Genomic DNA, 27,323 nt, shown 5'->3' with positions numbered 1-27,323 from the left:
TCTGAAATATTCCACAGCTGCAATAATTCTTTAAGTGTTATTTTTTCCTTGGTATTCTAATTTCACCGAAGTTTACTAAACTCAACAAACTTAATATTACTTACCGGGACATTTATTCTGTCCTCATTTTCTTTCACCGAAAAATTGTTTCCTGCAGTGCCGTCTTTGTGCTTGGCTCTCCTACCTTTGCTAACGTGATGCACATAGCGCAGAAGCCGATGCTGCATTCACTTACACTCGGATATCTGAGCTTCACCGTGAAAACATAATCGGACATTTGATATTTGATTGAATTTTATTGTTTTGCCTTTGGGGTGGCACCTGGGGTGGCCAGTCTGGTTGGGGGGGGTGGCCTGTGCCCCCCCAGGCCACCCCGCTGGACACGCCACTGCTTTAGTAGCCTCACACAGCTCCTACTGTTTCCTCCTCATGTCCTTACCAGCCATGTCTGCACAATGTTATATCATGAGTAATATTTTTTTTTAAATCCATCTAAATAAAACACACACATGCACGCACACACAGTGACATGTTAGACCTTCTTCAGAATACTGTATATACTATGGGCATCACTGTGCTGATCCAGAATCCTTACATTATTATTTATTACTAGAGCTACAATAATAAAGCAAAGAGGAGGGGGAAGTAATAAATATGAAATAATGTATTTATGATGATTCCATTTGTTTCACTATCCACTCTGTGCAGGGCAAAGCTTATTACATGTTTAAACTGTAGAGATACAATCATTTTACTGCTGTAAACAGTAAAATTTTGTCATATTTAAAATATAAATCTAATATAATCTGCTTCTTAATGTATGTTCTTTAAAATACAGCGTGTGTTTTTTAATATATTATAATTATAATAATGCACAATTATGTGGACATGCATATTAGATCGTTTTTTAGTGAAATATAATCCCTCCAGAAAGGCAGGAAAAGCGCTGTAACTTACTTTAAAACTAAATATGTTCCCTAAAACGGTGACAGAGCTACAGACCCATGACAGCCTTACACAGGTAGCCAGCAGCTATGACCAGCACTACCTGTGCAGTTAATAAAAGGACAGGTAATGTTTGTCGCGCTGTTGCACACACAGCACGCTCGTTTGTTTCAGTTCGTCAGTTGCAACAAGACAGCTTACCAACGTGTACGTAATAAGCTAATACTCCTGGGTGCTACACACTACAGTGTGCGCTGTACACCTACTTACTGGTTTTGTCGCATCAGTCTGTGTCTCTGAGTTCACTTGTGTTTCTCCTACAGCTCCGGACCGCTAAAAATGCGCGTGCTCTTTGTGAGCTCGTTCCCGTCTCGTAACTAGCGCGTTCTGCCGTCAAGGGCGACCATTGGTTAAATGTGATCATGTGACTGGTCCGGGTTTTTTCTTCTTTTCTTCTTTCTTCCACACGCCTGGTGGGCGGTGCCACCCGATCACAAGGGCTGGCAAGGCTTTCGGAGCCTGGGGAGCGGACACCCGCACAAAGGGTGGCCAGGCGGCCCGGTCCGGGTTTTTTCTTCTTTCTTCCACACGCCTGGTGGGCGGTGTTACGAGTTCAAAATATTGGGGATGGAGACAAGATGAAAAACCAAAAGAACAACACTGGTCCGGTCGGGTTCAGTCAAACAATGATTTTAATGATCACACGCGTGGGAGATAAACACCGTATGCAGACAGCATCAGATCTCAAAATGGTGGAGCATTGCTCAAACTCTTATAGCTTCTGGTCCTCCCACCTTATCATAAAAGCCTAAACATTCACACTCTCTCTCACACAGCGCCTAAGCTACGACCTTGGCTCCCCGTTTATCTGCTCCTGCTGAGATGGAGCAGAAAACTCCAGCATGTTCTGTTCTCTTCTAATCAGACAAATAAGGCGATGACTTTCTGCGAACAGTATTTCTTATAACTTAGCAGTATAATGCATCATAAAACAACATCATTCATTCACAATAAATCAGCAGTCTAAGGTAATGCAAATCAGTCTAACAAATGCAATAGTTATCAGCTTCTTCTAATTCAGGAGAATAATGCAAACTAAAACTACATAATAATTCACAATCTTTAATTAGGCATAAAATAATATTATAACCCAACATTATATTTGACAATTCCCTCTGTTGAGCTCTGGATTCTCCAGAGCTCACCTACACCCTGCAATCCAGTGTGGCCGGGTCCATTTCGACTCACTCCTCCGGCCCTTTGTCCCTCTGTTGGGCGAACCATGTGTGAGATGACCTCTGTGTTTGCGCGGTTCAGATGCAAGAAAAAATTATTTTTTACAACAGTAGCAGGTACAGATGACACTCCCCAGGTCTCCCACAGCTTTATCTTGGTGCTACCTTATACCCTTCAGACGTCTATCCAAGGAGCTTTTGACCTTTACTTTATTGCTGCAGCCACCAGTGTCGTCCAGTCGGGTGGTCCTTTGCTCTTCTTTCTTCAACCTCAGGGGTTAGACAACCCTTCAGTCGTTGCACAGATCAGGGGATTATTCTGCCCCGATTTCAAACAACAATCTGTGTATCCTCCGGTCCGGTGTATCCTCCAGAAAAAGGAACAGGAACGTGTCCCCCTTTTGCCCAAGAGCCTCTCGAACCTCGTTGGTTTGGTGTTCCTGGATTTCCGCCAACCCCTTCATGGTTATCGCTGTGTTTATGGGATCCATCCTTTCAGGTGACTAATCGGAGCCCAAACGCCATGACACTTGAACCCATTTGGTGTCTCGGCAGTCACTGTGTCTGTCTCTGCTGCGGAGGATCCTCGTATATTTGTGACCTCGTCTGGTGTCTGTTCCTTTCTCTGTAAGAGACAGAAAACCAAAACACCTCCCTGCCTAGCCCTAATAATCTAATGTTGTTATCTATTGACCTTCCAGTGATTCAGAATTGATGTAGAACACTGAGAATGTCCCAGGGACTTATTCTAATCATATCCTATGTGTGTGTAAGCGTGTTTGCATTTAGCCCTCTGCACTCAAGGCGTTTCCTACACTTTATCAATCCGGACCATCACGCCGAACGAAGCTTATGACCTTCAAAAGACCGAGTGCCAACTCATTATAAGCACATTTGCAAGGTGTGTAAGAGAATTATTAGAACCACTCATTTTAACAAACGGCATCAAAAACAAATTAGCCATTCATAAACCCAACATTTGCCCCCCCCCCAAAAAAAAAAATTCAGTTCATTTCAATGATTCAATGATGAAAAATGATTTATAAAACCTTTAGGGTCACTATTAGCTTAAATTCACCAAAGTAATTAAAACACAAATGAAGTCATAGAAATGTTCATATAACCCTTGATTAATGTTAATACTCAACTCCCCCCCTGTTTTGACACATTCCCATGTATTGCGACTATTAACTCTTACAGCATGGGATATTCCCAATTTGGTTCAGGTGAATTGATAAACTTTGTGAAGGCAATTAACACACACAGTTGTGTAGATGTTCCCGTCCTGTTGTCTCGGGATGCGTCACACTGCCTTGTCTGAGGTTAGCTTCTGTTTCTGGGGATGAGGGGATGAGTGGTTAAGTGGAGGGGAGTGTACTCCCTTACCTTTTTCAAGGTAAGCTAGGCTAGCCTCCTTATGTGAGCTTTTCAAGTGCATTTTAAGGTTTGTGGGATTTTTTACCGTTTTATAAATCTCCCTCATAATTTGTCTCTTTCCACTACAAGATACTTGCTTTAAACAAAACACAGTCATATTCAAAGTAATCCCAAATTGAACTCTGTTGCTCTCTCCCGACCTTTTCCTGACATGATTCTGCACGAAGACGAAGCAGAAACCAATGTCGCCAACTCCTCACAGAGGGGAAATCGCTATTGGTTGCGCTAAAAATCGCTAGAAGTCGACAAAAGTCGCCGAATGACGCCATCGCCTAGTTTTGCATAATTGGTCATGCTAACCTCATTGTAACCCAAATTGTTGGAGAGAGAAATAATATCGTGGAAGTGACATAAAGTGGGTAAAAAAAAATATCCTAACTGCATTTAGAGTCTATTTAGAACTACAAGTTAAATTTGTTTTGCCATTATTGTTTGTTGTTTTTTGACACAATTCCAACCTTGCTCCTTCACCTGGGCTTGGACCGGCAAAAGTGATCCGAAATAGGCACTCCTGTGGAGTTACTTCGTGTGTGTGGGTTTATAACTAATTTTAAACCTTGTGATCCATAAAACAGCATAAGAGTAAAACGGTAAAACAAGAACTGACTGCGTTATAGCCCCGCTGCTTGTTGAGAGTAAAAGTGATACGCGCTATCACGTCTTTTGTTAAGGGGTCTGAAGACTTACTAAATATAGCGACAAAGTCGCTAAGTTGGCACCACTGGCAGCCGCACAGATGACTCCATTAACGTACCGCCACCTGCTGGCATAATGAGACAGCAAGGAAAAATCTGGAAACTAAATTTCATTTTCATTCTTGACTATTGTAGGGCACACACATCAATGAAAACTAAACACCTTTTGCTATAAGTTCAGTTAATTGTGTGTATGCTTTAAGCATCTACACCATTAAGTTCCTGTTTCTCTTTATTCTTTATTACTTACACAATTTTGTGCTATTTTCACCGTTTAAATTTTAATCTATTTTGCTATTTTTGCTCGTTCCGGCCATAACTTTTGCTATTTTTACTTTAAAAAATTTAAGCTTTTTCTTTTAATTTGTCCCATTGAAATGAATGGGAAACTTTCGCAATTCTGCCAAACCTTGCTTGTTTTTGAAACTTTAACTACTACCCCCTACTTTCGGCTAGAACAACCATTCAAACTTTAAAATGTTCACAAATTATTGGGCTATTCATGTATGATTCAGCTTTTTCATATCTTCTACCGTTTTCATCTTATCCCTCTTTACGTTTTGAGTTGCAAAACTGTGATTTTTCACAAAATCCATGCGTTGTTATGGTTGCTATGCTCTTGGCTTGAGGGAATGTCATGTTACAATAGATGTGCTAAATATAGTATTAATTTAAAATTACAATATTCACAGTTCATCACAATGCCTCTGTTAAATCACAGTATTTCTGCTATGTTGTATTACTTTTCTAAATCCTAGTGTTTCTGTAATGTTTAAGTATTTTTGGCTAAATGTATTTCTTTTCTGTTATCTTATACTATTTCCCCTAAATTCTTGTATTTTTTGAGAAGTTATCATGTTTCTGGTAAGTTACAATATTTCTGCTAAGTTCTGCTATACTATTGTATTTCTGCCAAGTATTATGTTTCCTCCAAGATATTGCAGTTTTACTAAGTTATTACATTTTCGCAAAGTTCTTTTCCTTCTACAAAGTTTTTACAATTTCTGCTACTTTTCGCATGCAGCTCCAGCTTTAAAGCATCCACACTGCATTTTCGCAGGAAATGCAAATTTTTCTAGTTTTAGTTAGTTTTGTGAACTTCATTACAGTTTTAGTTAATTTTTTTCCTTTTTTGTTTTTATTTTATTTCCGTTAACGCAAATGTTTTTCCACTTCTAGTTTTTGTTATTTCATTTGTTTTCTTTAATACTAATAACCTTGCTCTGCACACTGGGATAAACATAATCAACATTATCAACATTTTACTGCGTGTTATTTCATCATCTTATCGATTCAAATGCTCCATTTGCATGTGGTTTGGCACATTTACATTTGTCTAGAACTCCACTCTGTCTCTAAAGGTTTGAAGACTTTTCCATGTTTGGGGTCAACTTTTGAGAATTTGGAGCAGGAATAAGTGAAAGTTATGGTGTTATCACACCCTTTTGGGGCTTACCTTTCCCAGTTTTGAGTCCAATTCCTCCCTATTCTTTGCAAGTACCCCCTGTTGGTGGCGAGAAACTGTTGGTGTGGTCAAGTGGGTGCTGTAAAAACAAAAGCTCAGAACAGAACAGTCATCAGTCATGTACTTTATACAAAATTAACATATATTGAATTTCCTATTGATCCACTGAGTGCAATGGTACATTTTAATTTAAATTTCTCAAAGCTAAGAACAATAATTTTTCTTTATTTGGCTCCTATTTTATGCAGCACCACCTCATGTCGCATGCCCCTGTCGGCTATGTCTCTACTTTTTCTAAATTATTGACTATTTCAATGAAAGGACCTAAAAGACGGGGACCAGTGTTTATCATTACATATCTCCATTTTGAGTGTGACAAGTCTATCATTCCCCTGTTATTCTTTTTTTTTTTTTTTTTTAACCTCTATAAACGTTAATTGACTCTTTACAGTGGCCCGCAATGATTAATAATAAGATGTTCAGTCATGAGTGAAATCAAAGCTTTTCTTCACTTTAGCATTTAACATTCCCAACAATATAAATGATATAATTAATTAAAACACAGTTATTCAAACACAATGTTTCTTAATGCAAACATCAGTAACTCCAAATTTGGCAACTTAAGGGTTAAGTCTGCAATTCACACTCCTGTGAAGTTACAGCCTCCCCCCTTCGTCTCTATCATCCTTCTGTTCTTTGCCAAACAAAACAAAGCAAGACAAAACATCCACCCTTCTTTTACAGGCTGGGTGAATTGTTTGTGGACGTTTTTACTAACTCTAAAGTCAGTATCGTTTTTGTCTCAGTATCAGGTCAGTTAAAACTTTTAGTCGTCAGTCCATCACAGTCCATCACAGTCCATCACATGCATACTTTCACACACATTCATACCAGTTGTTGCTGATAATCGAGTCTCACGCGCAACTTATTCAAGCCTCCATCACCAGCAAGATGACGTCATCATTTTAAAGGAAAACACTTCCTTGTTTTTGGACTGGATTGACTCGCTGCAATCCTTTTAGGGTCAGGACTTCTCATGTGGTTCAATGTCCCATATAAGTGAATTTCTCCCAAACCCATTATAATCATGGAGAAAACACTTTGCGACTGCTTTCAAAAAGAATATTTTATAGCGCTTTAAAGTTCAATCTCTCAGGCCTCGATTAAAGAGCTGATATGTTAAATCAGGAGCTTACAAAATACCAAAACATCACCACCGGTGGACCACACCTCTCAGATGTTTTTCTTTCAGTGCACTGTAACAAGAACAAAAACAAACGTAACCAATAAACTACTCATGTAGTAACAAATACTGGGGCTCATTGCAAAACACGTCCAAGCATAAACCATCTTTCTCTCTCTTAGAGAAAGAAAACAATCCAAACCTCACTGATAAAATCAACCTGGTGTTAAGCAAAACCCAAAAATCAACCAAAAGTTCACCAGAAAGTTTTTCTCCCTCGCGGGACAATACTGTGTAGGAGCACAGATACCGTAACTCCTTTTTGCAGTGACAAAAACATGTCAGACTTACTCGATTCAATAGAGGACACGGGCTGCACACAAATGTTTTGCTTCGGTAGAAACTTAAACAACTGAGTTAAATCAACACAACCTTCTCATATTCAGTAAACTTGTGCCTTTTGTGTTCATAACACTATTGAAACATGTTCAGATAGAGTCAGTTGGACTCTTGGAATATTGTAATCCTTCACAATTCTGTTATTTTATTTCAACACCATTCAACAACTTTTATCCAAATACTACTTGGTCACTTAAATACTACATGTGGTCTTCACATTGCATGTGGTTCAACAAAGTCTAGATCCTGGTTACCATAAAAATTGAAGGGGTCTACAACAACTACTATCCTCCTATCTTTATCCTGGTTACAGCAGGGCTGGGAAACAACCCTGAAGTGATAGGTTATCAGATAGAAACAAACAACCATTTACACTTACATTCATGTATAATTAAGCCATAAACAGACATCACGCACAGACATTGTTTTCATAACATAACCGCCTTAGACCTTGTCCCCCAAATCTACACAAACGCACTCTGGGTGACATGAAATGCATTTAACCAATAAACAATCAATGGCTTCTTGTTGTTGTAACAGATTCTGTATTCGCATGTTTGTGTGCAGCATTTGTTAGTGAAGCATTCTTCATTGCATCAGCGTGTGTGTATGCGTCATTTCTCACTCAATCAATGAGTGCATATGTGCTCATGTGTGTGTTTCTCTTCGTTCTGAGTCAGTGCATGTAGATGTGTGTGTTTGTGTTCATCACTTTCCTGTTCTGGTGTTCTGGGTAAACCGCAGCCTGAAGCGTGCCCTGGGATCCTGCCCCTCCTCCATCTCAGTCTGTTTGCATCCATTGATGCTGCTGCTCAAAGTTCTGTCCATACTGGTTCTGGCCCCAATTAAGGCAGTCCATTTCTCCAGTATCCTGCATCTTTTCCTCGTTCCGCTCCTCCTTAACTTGACCCTTTTGCTTCTGTAGCTCCTTCAGGGCTGGCTTCATGCTGCTGGCGTTTTTTCCGTCAGATTTGGTGACCTCCTGTTCCAGCGAGCTCCGGCCTGATTTCAAGTCCTGTGTCTGGGACTCCAAGCCTGACTGATGGGTTCGATTGTCAGCCAGCTCCTCCTGAGCCATGCTCAGTTTCTGCTCCGATGCCTTGAACTCCCACCGAGGGCAGAAACCTCAGAGTCTTTTCCGTACACGTCAGATTGAAGTCCATTGATGTTTTCCTTGCTTTGCTCCACGGCCTTTTGCGGCTCTGCTTTTCGGCTCTTCTCAGAGGTCAGCTCCTGGCCGAGCCCCGACACCTGTGCCTTCAGCTCATTTTCCTCTTGTGCTTTTGTCCATTCTGAGGTGCCTTCTGACCTCAGTTACTCCTTTTGTCTCTGGCACGCCCTTTTTGTTGCCCGATTATCCGTGTTGGTCTGTCACTGTCCTGCACAGTTTTAATGCAGAGTTGTTAAGGTCAGCGTTCCTTTGCTCGGCCTCATTTTTCATCTGGGCTCAGTGGGCATCTTGTCACAGCTCTGTCAGCTGAAGCTGTCTTTTTCCAAGTGGCAGGAGTGTGAAGAGTGTGTGAGAGGGGTGTGTCCGATCAGCCACAATGCTGGTGGCTTTGCGAATGCCTCGTTTTCCAAATTCAGGTTTTTATTTGTCACGTACACGGCCATACACAGTACGATATGCAGTTTAGACAACTGCTTGTGACCATATCGCCTGCGGGAAGAAGCTCCTCCTCAGTGTCTCTGTGTTGGTCTTCCGGGAGCAGAATCGCTTTCCTGACCTCAACAGAGAGAACAGTCTGTTGTTGGGATGGCTGAGGTCCTTCACGATCTTCCTGGCCTTGGTCCAGCACCGCCTGTTGTAGATTGAGTGCAGATGAGGGTGCTCAGAGCGGATGGTGGGCTCAGCTGATTGCACAACCCTCTGTAGAGCTCGTCTGTCCGGCCTGGTGCTGTTCCCGAACCAGACAGTAATGCAGCTGCTCAGGATGCTCTCAATAGTTCCTCTATAGAAGGTGGTCAGAATCGGTGGTGGGAGCCGGGCCTTTCTCAGTCCTCTCAGAAAGAAGAGACGCTGACGGAAATCTCCCCGTGTAGTGAAACGGGCCTTGGATTTAACGTTCTGGGTTTTTTCTTCTTTTCTTCTTTCTTTCACACGCCTGGTGGGCAGTGCGACCCGATCACAAGGGCTGGCAAGGCTTTCGGAGCCTGGGGAGCGGACACCCGCACAAAGGGTGGCCAGGCGGCCCGGTCCGGGTTTTTTCTTCTTTTCTTCTTTCTTTCACACGCCTGGTGGGCGGTGCCACCCGATCACAAGGGCTGGCAAGGCTTTCGGAGCCTGGGGAGCGGACACCCGCACAAAGGGTGGCCAGGCGGCCCGGTCCGGGTTTTTTCTTCTTTTCTTCTTTCTTTCACACGCCTGGTGGGCGGTGCCACCCGATCACAAGGGCTGGCAAGGCTTTCGGAGCCTGGGGAGCGGACACCCGCACAAAGGGTGGCCAGGCGGCCCGGTCCGGGTTTTTTCTTCTTTTCTTCTTTCTTTCACACGCCTGGTGGGCGGTGCCACCCGATCACAAGGGCTGGCAAGGCTTTCGGAGCCTGGGGAGCGGACACCCGCACAAAGGGTGGCCAGGCGGCCCGGTCCGGGTTTTTTCTTCTTTTCTTCTTTCTTTCACACGCCTGGTGGGCGGTGCCACCCGATCACAAGGGCTGGCAAGGCTTTCGGAGCCTGGGGAGCGGACACCCGCACAAAGGGTGGCCAGGCGGCCCGGTCCGGGTTTTTTCTTCTTTTCTTCTTTCTTTCACACGCCTGGTGGGCGGTGCCACCCGATCACAAGGGCTGGCAAGGCTTTCGGAGCCTGGGGAGCGGACACCCGCACAAAGGGTGGCCAGGCGGCCCGGTCCGGGTTTTTTCTTCTTTTCTTCTTTCTTTCACACGCCTGGTGGGCGGTGCCACCCGATCACAAGGGCTGGCAAGGCTTTCGGAGCCTGGGGAGCGGACACCCGCACAAAGGGTGGCCAGGCGGCCCGGTCCGGGTTTTTTCTTCTTTTCTTCTTTCTTTCACACGCCTGGTGGGCGGTGCCACCCGATCACAAGGGCTGGCAAGGCTTTCGGAGCCTGGGGAGCGGACACCCGCACAAAGGGTGGCCAGGCGGCCCGGTCCGGGTTTTTTCTTCTTTTCTTCTTTCTTTCACACGCCTGGTGGGCGGTGCCACCCGATCACAAGGGCTGGCAAGGCTTTCGGAGCCTGGGGAGCGGACACCCGCACAAAGGGTGGCCAGGCGGCCCGGACCGGGTTTTTTCTTCTTTTCTTCTTTCTTTCACACGCCTGGTGGGCGGTGCCACCCGATCACAAGGGCTGGCAAGGCTTTCGGAGCCTGGGGAGCGGACACCCGCACAAAGGGTGGCCAGGCGGCCCGGTCCGGGTTTTTTCTTCTTTTCTTCTTTCTTTCACACGCCTGGTGGGCGGTGCCACCCGATCACAAGGGCTGGCAAGGCTTTCGGAGCCTGGGGAGCGGACACCCGCACAAAGGGTGGCCAGGCGGCCCGGTCCGGGTTTTTTCTTCTTTTCTTCTTTCTTTCACACGCCTGGTGGGCGGTGCCACCCGATCACAAGGGCTGGCAAGGCTTTCGGAGCCTGGGGAGCGGACACCCGCACAAAGGGTGGCCAGGCGGCCCGGTCCGGGTTTTTTCTTCTTTTCTTCTTTCTTTCACACGGCTGGTGGGCGGTGCCACCCGATCACAAGGGCTGGCAAGGCTTTCGGAGCCTGGGGAGCGGACACCCGCACAAAGGGTGGCCAGGCGGCCCGGTCCGGGTTTTTTCTTCTTTTCTTCTTTCTTTCACACGCCTGGTGGGCGGTGCCACCCGATCACAAGGGCTGGCAAGGCTTTCGGAGCCTGGGGAGCGGACACCCGCACAAAGGGTGGCCAGGCGGCCCGGTCCGGGTTTTTTCTTCTTTTCTTCTTTCTTTCACACGCCTGGTGGGCGGTGCCACCCGATCACAAGGGCTGGCAAGGCTTTCGGAGCCTGGGGAGCGGACACCCGCACAAAGGGTGGCCAGGCGGCCCGGTCCGGGTTTTTTCTTCTTTTCTTCTTTCTTTCACACGCCTGGTGGGCGGTGCCACCCGATCACAAGGGCTGGCAAGGCTTTCGGAGCCTGGGGAGCGGACACCCGCACAAAGGGTGGCCAGGCGGCCCGGTCCGGGTTTTTTCTTCTTTTCTTCTTTCTTTCACACGCCTGGTGGGCGGTGCCACCCGATCACAAGGGCTGGCAAGGCTTTCGGAGCCTGGGGAGCGGACACCCGCAGAAAGGGTGGCCAGGCGGCCCGGTCCGGGTTTTTTCTTCTTTTCTTCTTTCTTTCACACGCCTGGTGGGCGGTGCCACCCGATCACAAGGGCTGGCAAGGCTTTCGGAGCCTGGGGAGCGGACACCCGCACAAAGGGTGGCCAGGCGGCCCGGTCCGGGTTTTTTCTTCTTTTCTTCTTTCTTTCACACGCCTGGTGGGCGGTGCCACCCGATCACAAGGGCTGGCAAGGCTTTCGGAGCCTGGGGAGCGGACACCCGCACAAAGGGTGGCCAGGCGGCCCGGTCCGGGTTTTTTCTTCTTTTCTTCTTTCTTTCACACGCCTGGTGGGCGGTGCCACCCGATCACAAGGGCTGGCAAGGCTTTCGGAGCCTGGGGAGCGGACACCCGCACAAAGGGTGGCCAGGCGGCCCGGTCCGGGTTTTTTCTTCTTTTCTTCTTTCTTTCACACGCCTGGTGGGCGGTGCCACCCGATCACAAGGGCTGGCAAGGCTTTCGGAGCCTGGGGAGCGGACACCCGCACAAAGGGTGGCCAGGCGGCCCGGTCCGGGTTTTTTCTTCTTTTCTTCTTTCTTTCACACGCCTGGTGGGCGGTGCCACCCGATCACAAGGGCTGGCAAGGCTTTCGGAGCCTGGGGAGCGGACACCCGCACAAAGGGTGGCCAGGCGGCCCGGTCCGGGTTTTTTCTTCTTTTCTTCTTTCTTTCACACGCCTGGTGGGCGGTGCCACCCGATCACAAGGGCTGGCAAGGCTTTCGGAGCCTGGGGAGCGGACACCCGCACAAAGGGTGGCCAGGCGGCCCGGTCCGGGTTTTTTCTTCTTTTCTTCTTTCTTTCACACGCCTGGTGGGCGGTGCCACCCGATCACAAGGGCTGGCAAGGCTTTCGGAGCCTGGGGAGCGGACACCCGCACAAAGGGTGGCCAGGCGGCCCGGTCCGGGTTTTTTCTTCTTTTCTTCTTTCTTTCACACACCTGGTGGGCGGTGCCACCCGATCACAAGGGCTGGCAAGGCTTTCGGAGCCTGGGGAGCGGACACCCGCACAAAGGGTGGCCAGGCGGCCCGGTCCGGGTTTTTTCTTCTTTTCTTCTTTCTTTCACACGCCTGGTGGGCGGTGCCACCCGATCACAAGGGCTGGCAAGGCTTTCGGAGCCTGGGGAGCGGACACCCGCACAAAGGGTGGCCAGGCGGCCCGGTCCGGGTTTTTTCTTCTTTTCTTCTTTCTTTCACACGCCTGGTGGGCGGTGCCACCCGATCACAAGGGCTGGCAAGGCTTTCGGAGCCTGGGGAGCGGACACCCGCACAAAGGGTGGCCAGGCGGCCCGGTCCGGGTTTTTTCTTCTTTTCTTCTTTCTTTCACACGCCTGGTGGGCGGTGCCACCCGATCACAAGGGCTGGCAAGGCTTTCGGAGCCTGGGGAGCGGACACCCGCACAAAGGGTGGCCAGGCGGCCCGGTCCGGGTTTTTTCTTCTTTTCTTCTTTCTTTCACACGCCTGGTGGGCGGTGCCACCCGATCACAAGGGCTGGCAAGGCTTTCGGAGCCTGGGGAGCGGACACCCGCACAAAGGGTGGCCAGGCGGCCCGGTCCGGGTTTTTTCTTCTTTTCTTCTTTCTTTCACACGCCTGGTGGGCGGTGCCACCCGATCACAAGGGCTGGCAAGGCTTTCGGAGCCTGGGGAGCGGACACCCGCACAAAGGGTGGCCAGGCGGCCCGGTCCGGGTTTTTTCTTCTTTTCTTCTTTCTTTCACACGCCTGGTGGGCGGTGCCACCCGATCACAAGGGCTGGCAAGGCTTTCGGAGCCTGGGGAGCGGACACCCGCACAAAGGGTGGCCAGGCGGCCCGGTCCGGGTTTTTTCTTCTTTTCTTCTTTCTTTCACACGCCTGGTGGGCGGTGCCACCCGATCACAAGGGCTGGCAAGGCTTTCGGAGCCTGGGGAGCGGACACCCGCACAAAGGGTGGCCAGGCGGCCCGGTCCGGGTTTTTTCTTCTTTTCTTCTTTCTTTCACACGCCTGGTGGGCGGTGCCACCCGATCACAAGGGCTGGCAAGGCTTTCGGAGCCTGGGGAGCGGACACCCGCACAAAGGGTGGCCAGGCGGCCCGGTCCGGGTTTTTTCTTCTTTTCTTCTTTCTTTCACACGCCTGGTGGGCGGTGCCACCCGATCACAAGGGCTGGCAAGGCTTTCGGAGCCTGGGGAGCGGACACCCGCACAAAGGGTGGCCAGGCGGCCCGGTCCGGGTTTTTTCTTCTTTTCTTCTTTCTTTCACACGCCTGGTGGGCGGTGCCACCCGATCACAAGGGCTGGCAAGGCTTTCGGAGCCTGGGGAGCGGACACCCGCACAAAGGGTGGCCAGGCGGCCCGGTCCGGGTTTTTTCTTCTTTTCTTCTTTCTTTCACACGCCTGGTGGGCGGTGCCACCCGATCACAAGGGCTGGCAAGGCTTTCGGAGCCTGGGGAGCGGACACCCGCACAAAGGGTGGCCAGGCGGCCCGGTCCGGGTTTTTTCTTCTTTTCTTCTTTCTTTCACACGCCTGGTGGGCGGTGCCACCCGATCACAAGGGCTGGCAAGGCTTTCGGAGCCTGGGGAGCGGACACCCGCACAAAGGGTGGCCAGGCGGCCCGGTCCGGGTTTTTTCTTCTTTTCTTCTTTCTTTCACACGCCTGGTGGGCGGTGCCACCCGATCACAAGGGCTGGCAAGGCTTTCGGAGCCTGGGGAGCGGACACCCGCACAAAGGGTGGCCAGGCGGCCCGGTCCGGGTTTTTTCTTCTTTTCTTCTTTCTTTCACACGCCTGGTGGGCGGTGCCACCCGATCACAAGGGCTGGCAAGGCTTTCGGAGCCTGGGGAGCGGACACCCGCAGAAAGGGTGGCCAGGCGGCCCGGTCCGGGTTTTTTCTTCTTTTCTTCTTTCTTTCACACGCCTGGTGGGCGGTGCCACCCGATCACAAGGGCTGGCAAGGCTTTCGGAGCCTGGGGAGCGGACACCCGCACAAAGGGTGGCCAGGCGGCCCGGTCCGGGTTTTTTCTTCTTTTCTTCTTTCTTTCACACGCCTGGTGGGCGGTGCCACCCGATCACAAGGGCTGGCAAGGCTTTCGGAGCCTGGGGAGCGGACACCCGCACAAAGGGTGGCCAGGCGGCCCGGTCCGGGTTTTTTCTTCTTTTCTTCTTTCTTTCACACGCCTGGTGGGCGGTGCCACCCGATCACAAGGGCTGGCAAGGCTTTCGGAGCCTGGGGAGCGGACACCCGCACAAAGGGTGGCCAGGCGGCCCGGTCCGGGTTTTTTCTTCTCTTCTTCTTTCTTTCACACGCCTGGTGGGCGGTGCCACCCGATCACAAGGGCTGGCAAGGCTTTCGGAGCCTGGGGAGCGGACACCCGCACAAAGGGTGGCCAGGCGGCCCGGTCCGGGTTTTTTCTTCTTTTCTTCTTTCTTTCACACGCCTGGTGGGCGGTGCCACCCGATCACAAGGGCTGGCAAGGCTTTCGGAGCCTGGGGAGCGGACACCCGCACAAAGGGTGGCCAGGCGGCCCGGTCCGGGTTTTTTCTTCTTTTCTTCTTTCTTTCACACGCCTGGTGGGCGGTGCCACCCGATCACAAGGGCTGGCAAGGCTTTCGGAGCCTGGGGAGCGGACACCCGCACAAAGGGTGGCCAGGCGGCCCGGTCCGGGTTTTTTCTTCTTTTCTTCTTTCTTTCACACGCCTGGTGGGCGGTGCCACCCGATCACAAGGGCTGGCAAGGCTTTCGGAGCCTGGGGAGCGGACACCCGCACAAAGGGTGGCCAGGCGGCCCGGTCCGGGTTTTTTCTTCTTTTCTTCTTTCTTTCACACGCCTGGTGGGCGGTGCCACCCGATCACAAGGGCTGGCAAGGCTTTCGGAGCCTGGGGAGCGGACACCCGCAGAAAGGGTGGCCAGGCGGCCCGGTCCGGGTTTTTTCTTCTTTTCTTCTTTCTTTCACACGCCTGGTGGGCGGTGCCACCCGATCACAAGGGCTGGCAAGGCTTTCGGAGCCTGGGGAGCGGACACCCGCACAAAGGGTGGCCAGGCGGCCCGGTCCGGGTTTTTTCTTCTTTTCTTCTTTCTTTCACACGCCTGGTGGGCGGTGCCACCCGATCACAAGGGCTGGCAAGGCTTTCGGAGCCTGGGGAGCGGACACCCGCACAAAGGGTGGCCAGGCGGCCCGGTCCGGGTTTTTTCTTCTTTTCTTCTTTCTTTCACACGCCTGGTGGGCGGTGCCACCCGATCACAAGGGCTGGCAAGGCTTTCGGAGCCTGGGGAGCGGACACCCGCACAAAGGGTGGCCAGGCGGCCCGGTCCGGGTTTTTTCTTCTTTTCTTCTTTCTTTCACACGCCTGGTGGGCGGTGCCACCCGATCACAAGGGCTGGCAAGGCTTTCGGAGCCTGGGGAGCGGACACCCGCACAAAGGGTGGCCAGGCGGCCCGGTCCGGGTTTTTTCTTCTTTTCTTCTTTCTTTCACACGCCTGGTGGGCGGTGCCACCCGATCACAAGGGCTGGCAAGGCTTTCGGAGCCTGGGGAGCGGACACCCGCACAAAGGGTGGCCAGGCGGCCCGGTCCGGGTTTTTTCTTCTTTTCTTCTTTCTTTCACACGCCTGGTGGGCGGTGCCACCCGATCACAAGGGCTGGCAAGGCTTTCGGAGCCTGGGGAGCGGACACCCGCACAAAGGGTGGCCAGGCGGCCCGGTCCGGGTTTTTTCTTCTTTTCTTCTTTCTTTCACACGCCTGGTGGGCGGTGCCACCCGATCACAAGGGCTGGCAAGGCTTTCGGAGCCTGGGGAGCGGACACCCGCACAAAGGGTGGCCAGGCGGCCCGGTCCGGGTTTTTTCTTCTTTTCTTCTTTCTTTCACACGCCTGGTGGGCGGTGCCACCCGATCACAAGGGCTGGCAAGGCTTTCGGAGCCTGGGGAGCGGACACCCGCACAAAGGGTGGCCAGGCGGCCCGGTCCGGGTTTTTTCTTCTTTTCTTCTTTCTTTCACACGCCTGGTGGGCGGTGCCACCCGATCACAAGGGCTGGCAAGGCTTTCGGAGCCTGGGGAGCGGACACCCGCACAAAGGGTGGCCAGGCGGCCCGGTCCGGGTTTTTTCTTCTTTTCTTCTTTCTTTCACACGCCTGGTGGGCGGTGCCACCCGATCACAAGGGCTGGCAAGGCTTTCGGAGCCTGGGGAGCGGACACCCGCACAAAGGGTGGCCAGGCGGCCCGGTCCGGGTTTTTTCTTCTTTTCTTCTTTCTTTCACACGCCTGGTGGGCGGTGCCACCCGATCACAAGGGCTGGCAAGGCTTTCGGAGCCTGGGGAGCGGACACCCGCACAAAGGGTGGCCAGGCGGCCCGGTCCGGGTTTTTTCTTCTTTTCTTCTTTCTTTCACACGCCTGGTGGGCGGTGCCACCCGATCACAAGGGCTGGCAAGGCTTTCGGAGCCTGGGGAGCGGACACCCGCACAAAGGGTGGCCAGGCGGCCCGGTCCGGGTTTTTTCTTCTTTTCTTCTTTCTTTCACACGCCTGGTGGGCGGTGCCACCCGATCACAAGGGCTGGCAAGGCTTTCGGAGCCTGGGGAGCGGACACCCGCACAAAGGGTGGCCAGGCGGCCCGGTCCGGGTTTTTTCTTCTTTTCTTCTTTCTTTCACACGCCTGGTGGGCGGTGCCACCCGATCACAAGGGCTGGCAAGGCTTTCGGAGCCTGGGGAGCGGACACCCGCACAAAGGGTGGCCAGGCGGCCCGGTCCGGGTTTTTTCTTCTTTTCTTCTTTCTTTCACACGCCTGGTGGGCGGTGCCACCCGATCACAAGGGCTGGCAAGGCTTTCGGAGCCTGGGGAGCGGACACCGCACAAAGGGTGGCCAGGCGGCCCGGTCCGGGTTTTTTCTTCTTTTCTTCTTTCTTTCACACGCCTGGTGGGCGGTGCCACCCGATCACAAGGGCTGGCAAGGCTTTCGGAGCCTGGGGAGCGGACACCCGCACAAAGGGTGGCCAGGCGGCCCGGTCCGGGTTTTTTCTTCTTTTCTTCTTTCTTTCACACGCCTGGTGGGCGGTGCCACCCGATCACAAGGGCTGGCAAGGCTTTCGGAGCCTGGGGAGCGGACACCCGCACAAAGGGTGGCCAGGCGGCCCGGTCCGGGTTTTTTCTTCTTTTCTTCTTTCTTTCACACGCCTGGTGGGCGGTGCCACCCGATCACAAGGGCTGGCAAGGCTTTCGGAGCCTGGGGAGCGGACACCCGCACAAAGGGTGGCCAGGCGGCCCGGTCCGGGTTTTTTCTTCTTTTCTTCTTTCTTTCACACGCCTGGTGGGCGGTGCCACCCGATCACAAGGGCTGGCAAGGCTTTCGGAGCCTGGGGAGCGGACACCCGCAGAAAGGGTGGCCAGGCGGCCCGGTCCGGGTTTTTTCTTCTTTTCTTCTTTCTTTCACACGCCTGGTGGGCGGTGCCACCCGATCACAAGGGCTGGCAAGGCTTTCGGAGCCTGGGGAGCGGACACCCGCACAAAGGGTGGCCAGGCGGCCCGGTCCGGGTTTTTTCTTCTTTTCTTCTTTCTTTCACACGCCTGGTGGGCGGTGCCACCCGATCACAAGGGCTGGCAAGGCTTTCGGAGCCTGGGGAGCGGACACCCGCACAAAGGGTGGCCAGGCGGCCCGGTCCGGGTTTTTTCTTCTTTTCTTCTTTCTTTCACACGCCTGGTGGGCGGTGCCACCCGATCACAAGGGCTGGCAAGGCTTTCGGAGCCTGGGGAGCGGACACCCGCACAAAGGGTGGCCAGGCGGCCCGGACCGGGTTTTTTCTTCTTTTCTTCTTTCTTTCACACGCCTGGTGGGCGGTGCCACCCGATCACAAGGGCTGGCAAGGCTTTCGGAGCCTGGGGAGCGGACACCCGCACAAAGGGTGGCCAGGCGGCCCGGTCCGGGTTTTTTCTTCTTTTCTTCTTTCTTTCACACGCCTGGTGGGCGGTGCCACCCGATCACAAGGGCTGGCAAGGCTTTCGGAGCCTGGGGAGCGGACACCCGCACAAAGGGTGGCCAGGCGGCCCGGTCCGGGTTTTTTCTTCTTTTCTTCTTTCTTTCACACGCCTGGTGGGCGGTGCCACCCGATCACAAGGGCTGGCAAGGCTTTCGGAGCCTGGGGAGCGGACACCCGCACAAAGGGTGGCCAGGCGGCCCGGTCCGGGTTTTTTCTTCTTTTCTTCTTTCTTTCACACGCCTGGTGGGCGGTGCCACCCGATCACAAGGGCTGGCAAGGCTTTCGGAGCCTGGGGAGCGGACACCCGCACAAAGGGTGGCCAGGCGGCCCGGTCCGGGTTTTTTCTTCTTTTCTTCTTTCTTTCACACGCCTGGTGGGCGGTGCCACCCGATCACAAGGGCTGGCAAGGCTTTCGGAGCCTGGGGAGCGGACACCCGCAGAAAGGGTGGCCAGGCGGCCCGGTCCGGGTTTTTTCTTCTTTTCTTCTTTCTTTCACACGCCTGGTGGGCGGTGCCACCCGATCACAAGGGCTGGCAAGGCTTTCGGAGCCTGGGGAGCGGACACCCGCACAAAGGGTGGCCAGGCGGCCCGGTCCGGGTTTTTTCTTCTTTTCTTCTTTCTTTCACACGCCTGGTGGGCGGTGCCACCCGATCACAAGGGCTGGCAAGGCTTTCGGAGCCTGGGGAGCGGACACCCGCACAAAGGGTGGCCAGGCGGCCCGGTCCGGGTTTTTTCTTCTTTTCTTCTTTCTTTCACACGCCTGGTGGGCGGTGCCACCCGATCACAAGGGCTGGCAAGGCTTTCGGAGCCTGGGGAGCGGACACCCGCACAAAGGGTGGCCAGGCGGCCCGGACCGGGTTTTTTCTTCTTTTCTTCTTTCTTTCACACGCCTGGTGGGCGGTGCCACCCGATCACAAGGGCTGGCAAGGCTTTCGGAGCCTGGGGAGCGGACACCCGCACAAAGGGTGGCCAGGCGGCCCGGTCCGGGTTTTTTCTTCTTTTCTTCTTTCTTTCACACGCCTGGTGGGCGGTGCCACCCGATCACAAGGGCTGGCAAGGCTTTCGGAGCCTGGGGAGCGGACACCCGCACAAAGGGTGGCCAGGCGGCCCGGTCCGGGTTTTTTCTTCTTTTCTTCTTTCTTTCACACGCCTGGTGGGCGGTGCCACCCGATCACAAGGGCTGGCAAGGCTTTCGGAGCCTGGGGAGCGGACACCCGCACAAAGGGTGGCCAGGCGGCCCGGTCCGGGTTTTTTCTTCTTTTCTTCTTTCTTTCACACGCCTGGTGGGCGGTGCCACCCGATCACAAGGGCTGGCAAGGCTTTCGGAGCCTGGGGAGCGGACACCCGCACAAAGGGTGGCCAGGCGGCCCGGTCCGGGTTTTTTCTTCTTTTCTTCTTTCTTTCACACGCCTGGTGGGCGGTGCCACCCGATCACAAGGGCTGGCAAGGCTTTCGGAGCCTGGGGAGCGGACACCCGCACAAAGGGTGGCCAGGCGGCCCGGTCCGGGTTTTTTCTTCTTTTCTTCTTTCTTTCACACGCCTGGTGGGCGGTGCCACCCGATCACAAGGGCTGGCAAGGCTTTCGGAGCCTGGGGAGCGGACACCCGCACAAAGGGTGGCCAGGCGGCCCGGTCCGGGTTTTTTCTTCTTTTCTTCTTTCTTTCACACGCCTGGTGGGCGGTGCCACCCGATCACAAGGGCTGGCAAGGCTTTCGGAGCCTGGGGAGCGGACACCCGCACAAAGGGTGGCCAGGCGGCCCGGTCCGGGTTTTTTCTTCTTTTCTTCTTTCTTTCACACGCCTGGTGGGCGGTGCCACCCGATCACAAGGGCTGGCAAGGCTTTCGGAGCCTGGGGAGCGGACACCTGCACAAAGGGTGGCCAGGCGGCCCGGTCCGGGTTTTTTCTTCTTTTCTTCTTTCTTTCACACGCCTGGTGGGCGGTGCCACCCGATCACAAGGGCTGGCAAGGCTTTCGGAGCCTGGGGAGCGGACACCCGCACAAAGGGTGGCCAGGCGGCCCGGTCCGGGTTTTTTCTTCTTTTCTTCTTTCTTTCACACGCCTGGTGGGCGGTGCCACCCGATCACAAGGGCTGGCAAGGCTTTCGGAGCCTGGGGAGCGGACACCCGCACAAAGGGTGGCCAGGCGGCCCGGTCCGGGTTTTTTCTTCTTTTCTTCTTTCTTTCACACGCCTGGTGGGCGGTGCCACCCGATCACAAGGGCTGGCAAGGCTTTCGGAGCCTGGGGAGCGGACACCCGCACAAAGGGTGGCCAGGCGGCCCGGTCCGGGTTTTTTCTTCTTTTCTTCTTTCTTTCACACGCCTGGTGGGCGGTGCCACCCGATCACAAGGGCTGGCAAGGCTTTCGGAGCCTGGGGAGCGGACACCCGCACAAAGGGTGGCCAGGCGGCCCGGTCCGGGTTTTTTCTTCTTTTCTTCTTTCTTTCACACGCCTGGTGGGCGGTGCCACCCGATCACAAGGGCTGGCAAGGCTTTCGGAGCCTGGGGAGCGGACACCCGCACAAAGGGTGGCCAGGCGGCCCGGTCCGGGTTTTTTCTTCTTTTCTTCTTTCTTTCACACGCCTGGTGGGCGGTGCCACCCGATCACAAGGGCTGGCAAGGCTTTCGGAGCCTGGGGAGCGGACACCCGCACAAAGGGTGGCCAGGCGGCCCGGTCCGGGTTTTTTCTTCTTTTCTTCTTTCTTTCACACGCCTGGTGGGCGGTGCCACCCGATCACAAGGGCTGGCAAGGCTTTCGGAGCCTGGGGAGCGGACACCCGCACAAAGGGTGGCCAGGCGGCCCGGTCCGGGTTTTTTCTTCTTTTCTTCTTTCTTTCACACGCCTGGTGGGCGGTGCCACCCGATCACAAGGGCTGGCAAGGCTTTCGGAGCCTGGGGAGCGGACACCCGCACAAAGGGTGGCCAGGCGGCCCGGTCCGGGTTTTTTCTTCTTTTCTTCTTTCTTTCACACGCCTGGTGGGCGGTGCCACCCGATCACAAGGGCTGGCAAGGCTTTCGGAGCCTGGGGAGCGGACACCCGCACAAAGGGTGGCCAGGCGGCCCGGTCCGGGTTTTTTCTTCTTTTCTTCTTTCTTTCACACGCCTGGTGGGCGGTGCCACCCGATCACAAGGGCTGGCAAGGCTTTCGGAGCCTGGGGAGCGGACACCCGCACAAAGGGTGGCCAGGCGGCCCGGTCCGGGTTTTTTCTTCTTTTCTTCTTTCTTTCACACGCCTGGTGGGCGGTGCCACCCGATCACAAGGGCTGGCAAGGCTTTCGGAGCCTGGGGAGCGGACACCCGCACAAAGGGTGGCCAGGCGGCCCGGTCCGGGTTTTTTCTTCTTTTCTTCTTTCTTTCACACGCCTGGTGGGCGGTGCCACCCGATCACAAGGGCTGGCAAGGCTTTCGGAGCCTGGGGAGCGGACACCCGCACAAAGGGTGGCCAGGCGGCCCGGTCCGGGTTTTTTCTTCTTTTCTTCTTTCTTTCACACGCCTGGTGGGCGGTGCCACCCGATCACAAGGGCTGGCAAGGCTTTCGGAGCCTGGGGAGCGGACACCCGCACAAAGGGTGGCCAGGCGGCCCGGTCCGGGTTTTTTCTTCTTTTCTTCTTTCTTTCACACGCCTGGTGGGCGGTGCCACCCGATCACAAGGGCTGGCAAGGCTTTCGGAGCCTGGGGAGCGGACACCCGCACAAAGGGTGGCCAGGCGGCCCGGTCCGGGTTTTTTCTTCTTTTCTTCTTTCTTTCACACGCCTGGTGGGCGGTGCCACCCGATCACAAGGGCTGGCAAGGCTTTCGGAGCCTGGGGAGCGGACACCCGCACAAAGGGTGGCCAGGCGGCCCGGTCCGGGTTTTTTCTTCTTTTCTTCTTTCTTTCACACGCCTGGTGGGCGGTGCCACCCGATCACAAGGGCTGGCAAGGCTTTCGGAGCCTGGGGAGCGGACACCCGCACAAAGGGTGGCCAGGCGGCCCGGTCCGGGTTTTTTCTTCTTTTCTTCTTTCTTTCACACGCCTGGTGGGCGGTGCCACCCGATCACAAGGGCTGGCAAGGCTTTCGGAGCCTGGGGAGCGGACACCCGCACAAAGGGTGGCCAGGCGGCCCGGTCCGGGTTTTTTCTTCTTTTCTTCTTTCTTTCACACGCCTGGTGGGCGGTGCCACCCGATCACAAGGGCTGGCAAGGCTTTCGGAGCCTGGGGAGCGGACACCCGCACAAAGGGTGGCCAGGCGGCCCGGTCCGGGTTTTTTCTTCTTTTCTTCTTTCTTTCACACGCCTGGTGGGCGGTGCCACCCGATCACAAGGGCTGGCAAGGCTTTCGGAGCCTGGGGAGCGGACACCCGCACAAAGGGTGGCCAGGCGGCCCGGTCCGGGTTTTTTCTTCTTTTCTTCTTTCTTTCACACGCCTGGTGGGCGGTGCCACCCGATCACAAGGGCTGGCAAGGCTTTCGGAGCCTGGGGAGCGGACACCCGCACAAAGGGTGGCCAGGCGGCCCGGACCGGGTTTTTTCTTCTTTTCTTCTTTCTTTCACACGCCTGGTGGGCGGTGCCACCCGATCACAAGGGCTGGCAAGGCTTTCGGAGCCTGGGGAGCGGACACCCGCACAAAGGGTGGCCAGGCGGCCCGGTCCGGGTTTTTTCTTCTTTTCTTCTTTCTTTCACACGCCTGGTGGGCGGTGCCACCCGATCACAAGGGCTGGCAAGGCTTTCGGAGCCTGGGGAGCGGACACCCGCACAAAGGGTGGCCAGGCGGCCCGGTCCGGGTTTTTTCTTCTTTTCTTCTTTCTTTCACACGCCTGGTGGGCGGTGCCACCCGATCACAAGGGCTGGCAAGGCTTTCGGAGCCTGGGGAGCGGACACCCGCACAAAGGGTGGCCAGGCGGCCCGGTCCGGGTTTTTTCTTCTTTTCTTCTTTCTTTCACACGCCTGGTGGGCGGTGCCACCCGATCACAAGGGCTGGCAAGGCTTTCGGAGCCTGGGGAGCGGACACCCGCACAAAGGGTGGCCAGGCGGCCCGGTCCGGGTTTTTTCTTCTTTTCTTCTTTCTTTCACACGCCTGGTGGGCGGTGCCACCCGATCACAAGGGCTGGCAAGGCTTTCGGAGCCTGGGGAGCGGACACCCGCACAAAGGGTGGCCAGGCGGCCCGGTCCGGGTTTTTTCTTCTTTTCTTCTTTCTTTCACACGCCTGGTGGGCGGTGCCACCCGATCACAAGGGCTGGCAAGGCTTTCGGAGCCTGGGGAGCGGACACCCGCACAAAGGGTGGCCAGGCGGCCCGGTCCGGGTTTTTTCTTCTTTTCTTCTTTCTTTCACACGCCTGGTGGGCGGTGCCACCCGATCACAAGGGCTGGCAAGGCTTTCGGAGCCTGGGGAGCGGACACCCGCACAAAGGGTGGCCAGGCGGCCCGGTCCGGGTTTTTTCTTCTTTTCTTCTTTCTTTCACACGCCTGGTGGGCGGTGCCACCCGATCACAAGGGCTGGCAAGGCTTTCGGAGCCTGGGGAGCGGACACCCGCACAAAGGGTGGCCAGGCGGCCCGGTCCGGGTTTTTTCTTCTTTTCTTCTTTCTTTCACACGCCTGGTGGGCGGTGCCACCCGATCACAAGGGCTGGCAAGGCTTTCGGAGCCTGGGGAGCGGACACCCGCACAAAGGGTGGCCAGGCGGCCCGGTCCGGGTTTTTTCTTCTTTTCTTCTTTCTTTCACACGCCTGGTGGGCGGTGCCACCCGATCACAAGGGCTGGCAAGGCTTTCGGAGCCTGGGGAGCGGACACCCGCACAAAGGGTGGCCAGGCGGCCCGGTCCGGGTTTTTTCTTCTTTTCTTCTTTCTTTCACACGCCTGGTGGGCGGTGCCACCCGATCACAAGGGCTGGCAAGGCTTTCGGAGCCTGGGGAGCGGACACCCGCACAAAGGGTGGCCAGGCGGCCCGGTCCGGGTTTTTTCTTCTTTTCTTCTTTCTTTCACACGCCTGGTGGGCGGTGCCACCCGATCACAAGGGCTGGCAAGGCTTTCGGAGCCTGGGGAGCGGACACCCGCACAAAGGGTGGCCAGGCGGCCCGGTCCGGGTTTTTTCTTCTTTTCTTCTTTCTTTCACACGCCTGGTGGGCGGTGCCACCCGATCACAAGGGCTGGCAAGGCTTTCGGAGCCTGGGGAGCGGACACCCGCACAAAGGGTGGCCAGGCGGCCCGGTCCGGGTTTTTTCTTCTTTTCTTCTTTCTTTCACACGCCTGGTGGGCGGTGCCACCCGATCACAAGGGCTGGCAAGGCTTTCGGAGCCTGGGGAGCGGACACCCGCACAAAGGGTGGCCAGGCGGCCCGGTCCGGGTTTTTTCTTCTTTTCTTCTTTCTTTCACACGCCTGGTGGGCGGTGCCACCCGATCACAAGGGCTGGCAAGGCTTTCGGAGCCTGGGGAGCGGACACCCGCACAAAGGGTGGCCAGGCGGCCCGGTCCGGGTTTTTTCTTCTTTTCTTCTTTCTTTCACACGCCTGGTGGGCGGTGCCACCCGATCACAAGGGCTGGCAAGGCTTTCGGAGCCTGGGGAGCGGACACCCGCACAAAGGGTGGCCAGGCGGCCCGGTCCGGGTTTTTTCTTCTTTTCTTCTTTCTTTCACACGCCTGGTGGGCGGTGCCACCCGATCACAAGGGCTGGCAAGGCTTTCGGAGCCTGGGGAGCGGACACCCGCACAAAGGGTGGCCAGGCGGCCCGGTCCGGGTTTTTTCTTCTTTTCTTCTTTCTTTCACACGCCTGGTGGGCGGTGCCACCCGATCACAAGGGCTGGCAAGGCTTTCGGAGCCTGGGGAGCGGACACCCGCACAAAGGGTGGCCAGGCGGCCCGGTCCGGGTTTTTTCTTCTTTTCTTCTTTCTTTCACACGCCTGGTGGGCGGTGCCACCCGATCACAAGGGCTGGCAAGGCTTTCGGAGCCTGGGGAGCGGACACCTGCACAAAGGGTGGCCAGGCGGCCCGGTCCGGGTTTTTTCTTCTTTTCTTCTTTCTTTCACACGCCTGGTGGGCGGTGCCACCCGATCACAAGGGCTGGCAAGGCTTTCGGAGCCTGGGGAGCGGACACCCGCACAAAGGGTGGCCAGGCGGCCCGGTCCGGGTTTTTTCTTCTTTTCTTCTTTCTTTCACACGCCTGGTGGGCGGTGCCACCCGATCACAAGGGCTGGCAAGGCTTTCGGAGCCTGGGGAGCGGACACCCGCACAAAGGGTGGCCAGGCGGCCCGGTCCGGGTTTTTTCTTCTTTTCTTCTTTCTTTCACACGCCTGGTGGGCGGTGCCACCCGATCACAAGGGCTGGCAAGGCTTTCGGAGCCTGGGGAGCGGACACCCGCACAAAGGGTGGCCAGGCGGCCCGGTCCGGGTTTTTTCTTCTTTTCTTCTTTCTTTCACACGCCTGGTGGGCGGTGCCACCCGATCACAAGGGCTGGCAAGGCTTTCGGAGCCTGGGGAGCGGACACCCGCACAAAGGGTGGCCAGGCGGCCCGGTCCGGGTTTTTTCTTCTTTTCTTCTTTCTTTCACACGCCTGGTGGGCGGTGCCACCCGATCACAAGGGCTGGCAAGGCTTTCGGAGCCTGGGGAGCGGACACCCGCACAAAGGGTGGCCAGGCGGCCCGGTCCGGGTTTTTTCTTCTTTTCTTCTTTCTTTCACACGCCTGGTGGGCGGTGCCACCCGATCACAAGGGCTGGCAAGGCTTTCGGAGCCTGGGGAGCGGACACCCGCACAAAGGGTGGCCAGGCGGCCCGGTCCGGGTTTTTTCTTCTTTTCTTCTTTCTTTCACACGCCTGGTGGGCGGTGCCACCCGATCACAAGGGCTGGCAAGGCTTTCGGAGCCTGGGGAGCGGACACCCGCACAAAGGGTGGCCAGGCGGCCCGGTCCGGGTTTTTTCTTCTTTTCTTCTTTCTTTCACACGCCTGGTGGGCGGTGCCACCCGATCACAAGGGCTGGCAAGGCTTTCGGAGCCTGGGGAGCGGACACCCGCACAAAGGGTGGCCAGGCGGCCCGGTCCGGGTTTTTTCTTCTTTTCTTCTTTCTTTCACACGCCTGGTGGGCGGTGCCACCCGATCACAAGGGCTGGCAAGGCTTTCGGAGCCTGGGGAGCGGACACCCGCACAAAGGGTGGCCAGGCGGCCCGGTCCGGGTTTTTTCTTCTTTTCTTCTTTCTTTCACACGCCTGGTGGGCGGTGCCACCCGATCACAAGGGCTGGCAAGGCTTTCGGAGCCTGGGGAGCGGACACCCGCACAAAGGGTGGCCAGGCGGCCCGGTCCGGGTTTTTTCTTCTTTTCTTCTTTCTTTCACACGCCTGGTGGGCGGTGCCACCCGATCACAAGGGCTGGCAAGGCTTTCGGAGCCTGGGGAGCGGACACCCGCACAAAGGGTGGCCAGGCGGCCCGGTCCGGGTTTTTTCTTCTTTTCTTCTTTCTTTCACACGCCTGGTGGGCGGTGCCACCCGATCACAAGGGCTGGCAAGGCTTTCGGAGCCTGGGGAGCGGACACCCGCACAAAGGGTGGCCAGGCGGCCCGGTCCGGGTTTTTTCTTCTTTTCTTCTTTCTTTCACACGCCTGGTGGGCGGTGCCACCCGATCACAAGGGCTGGCAAGGCTTTCGGAGCCTGGGGAGCGGACACCCGCACAAAGGGTGGCCAGGCGGCCCGGTCCGGGTTTTTTCTTCTTTTCTTCTTTCTTTCACACGCCTGGTGGGCGGTGCCACCCGATCACAAGGGCTGGCAAGGCTTTCGGAGCC

This window comes from Aulonocara stuartgranti, assembly GCF_965226115.1.
Source record: "Aulonocara stuartgranti genome assembly, chromosome: 4".
Classification (NCBI taxonomy): Eukaryota; Metazoa; Chordata; class Actinopteri; order Cichliformes; family Cichlidae; genus Aulonocara; species Aulonocara stuartgranti.
This window is presented reverse-complemented; position numbering follows the sequence as displayed.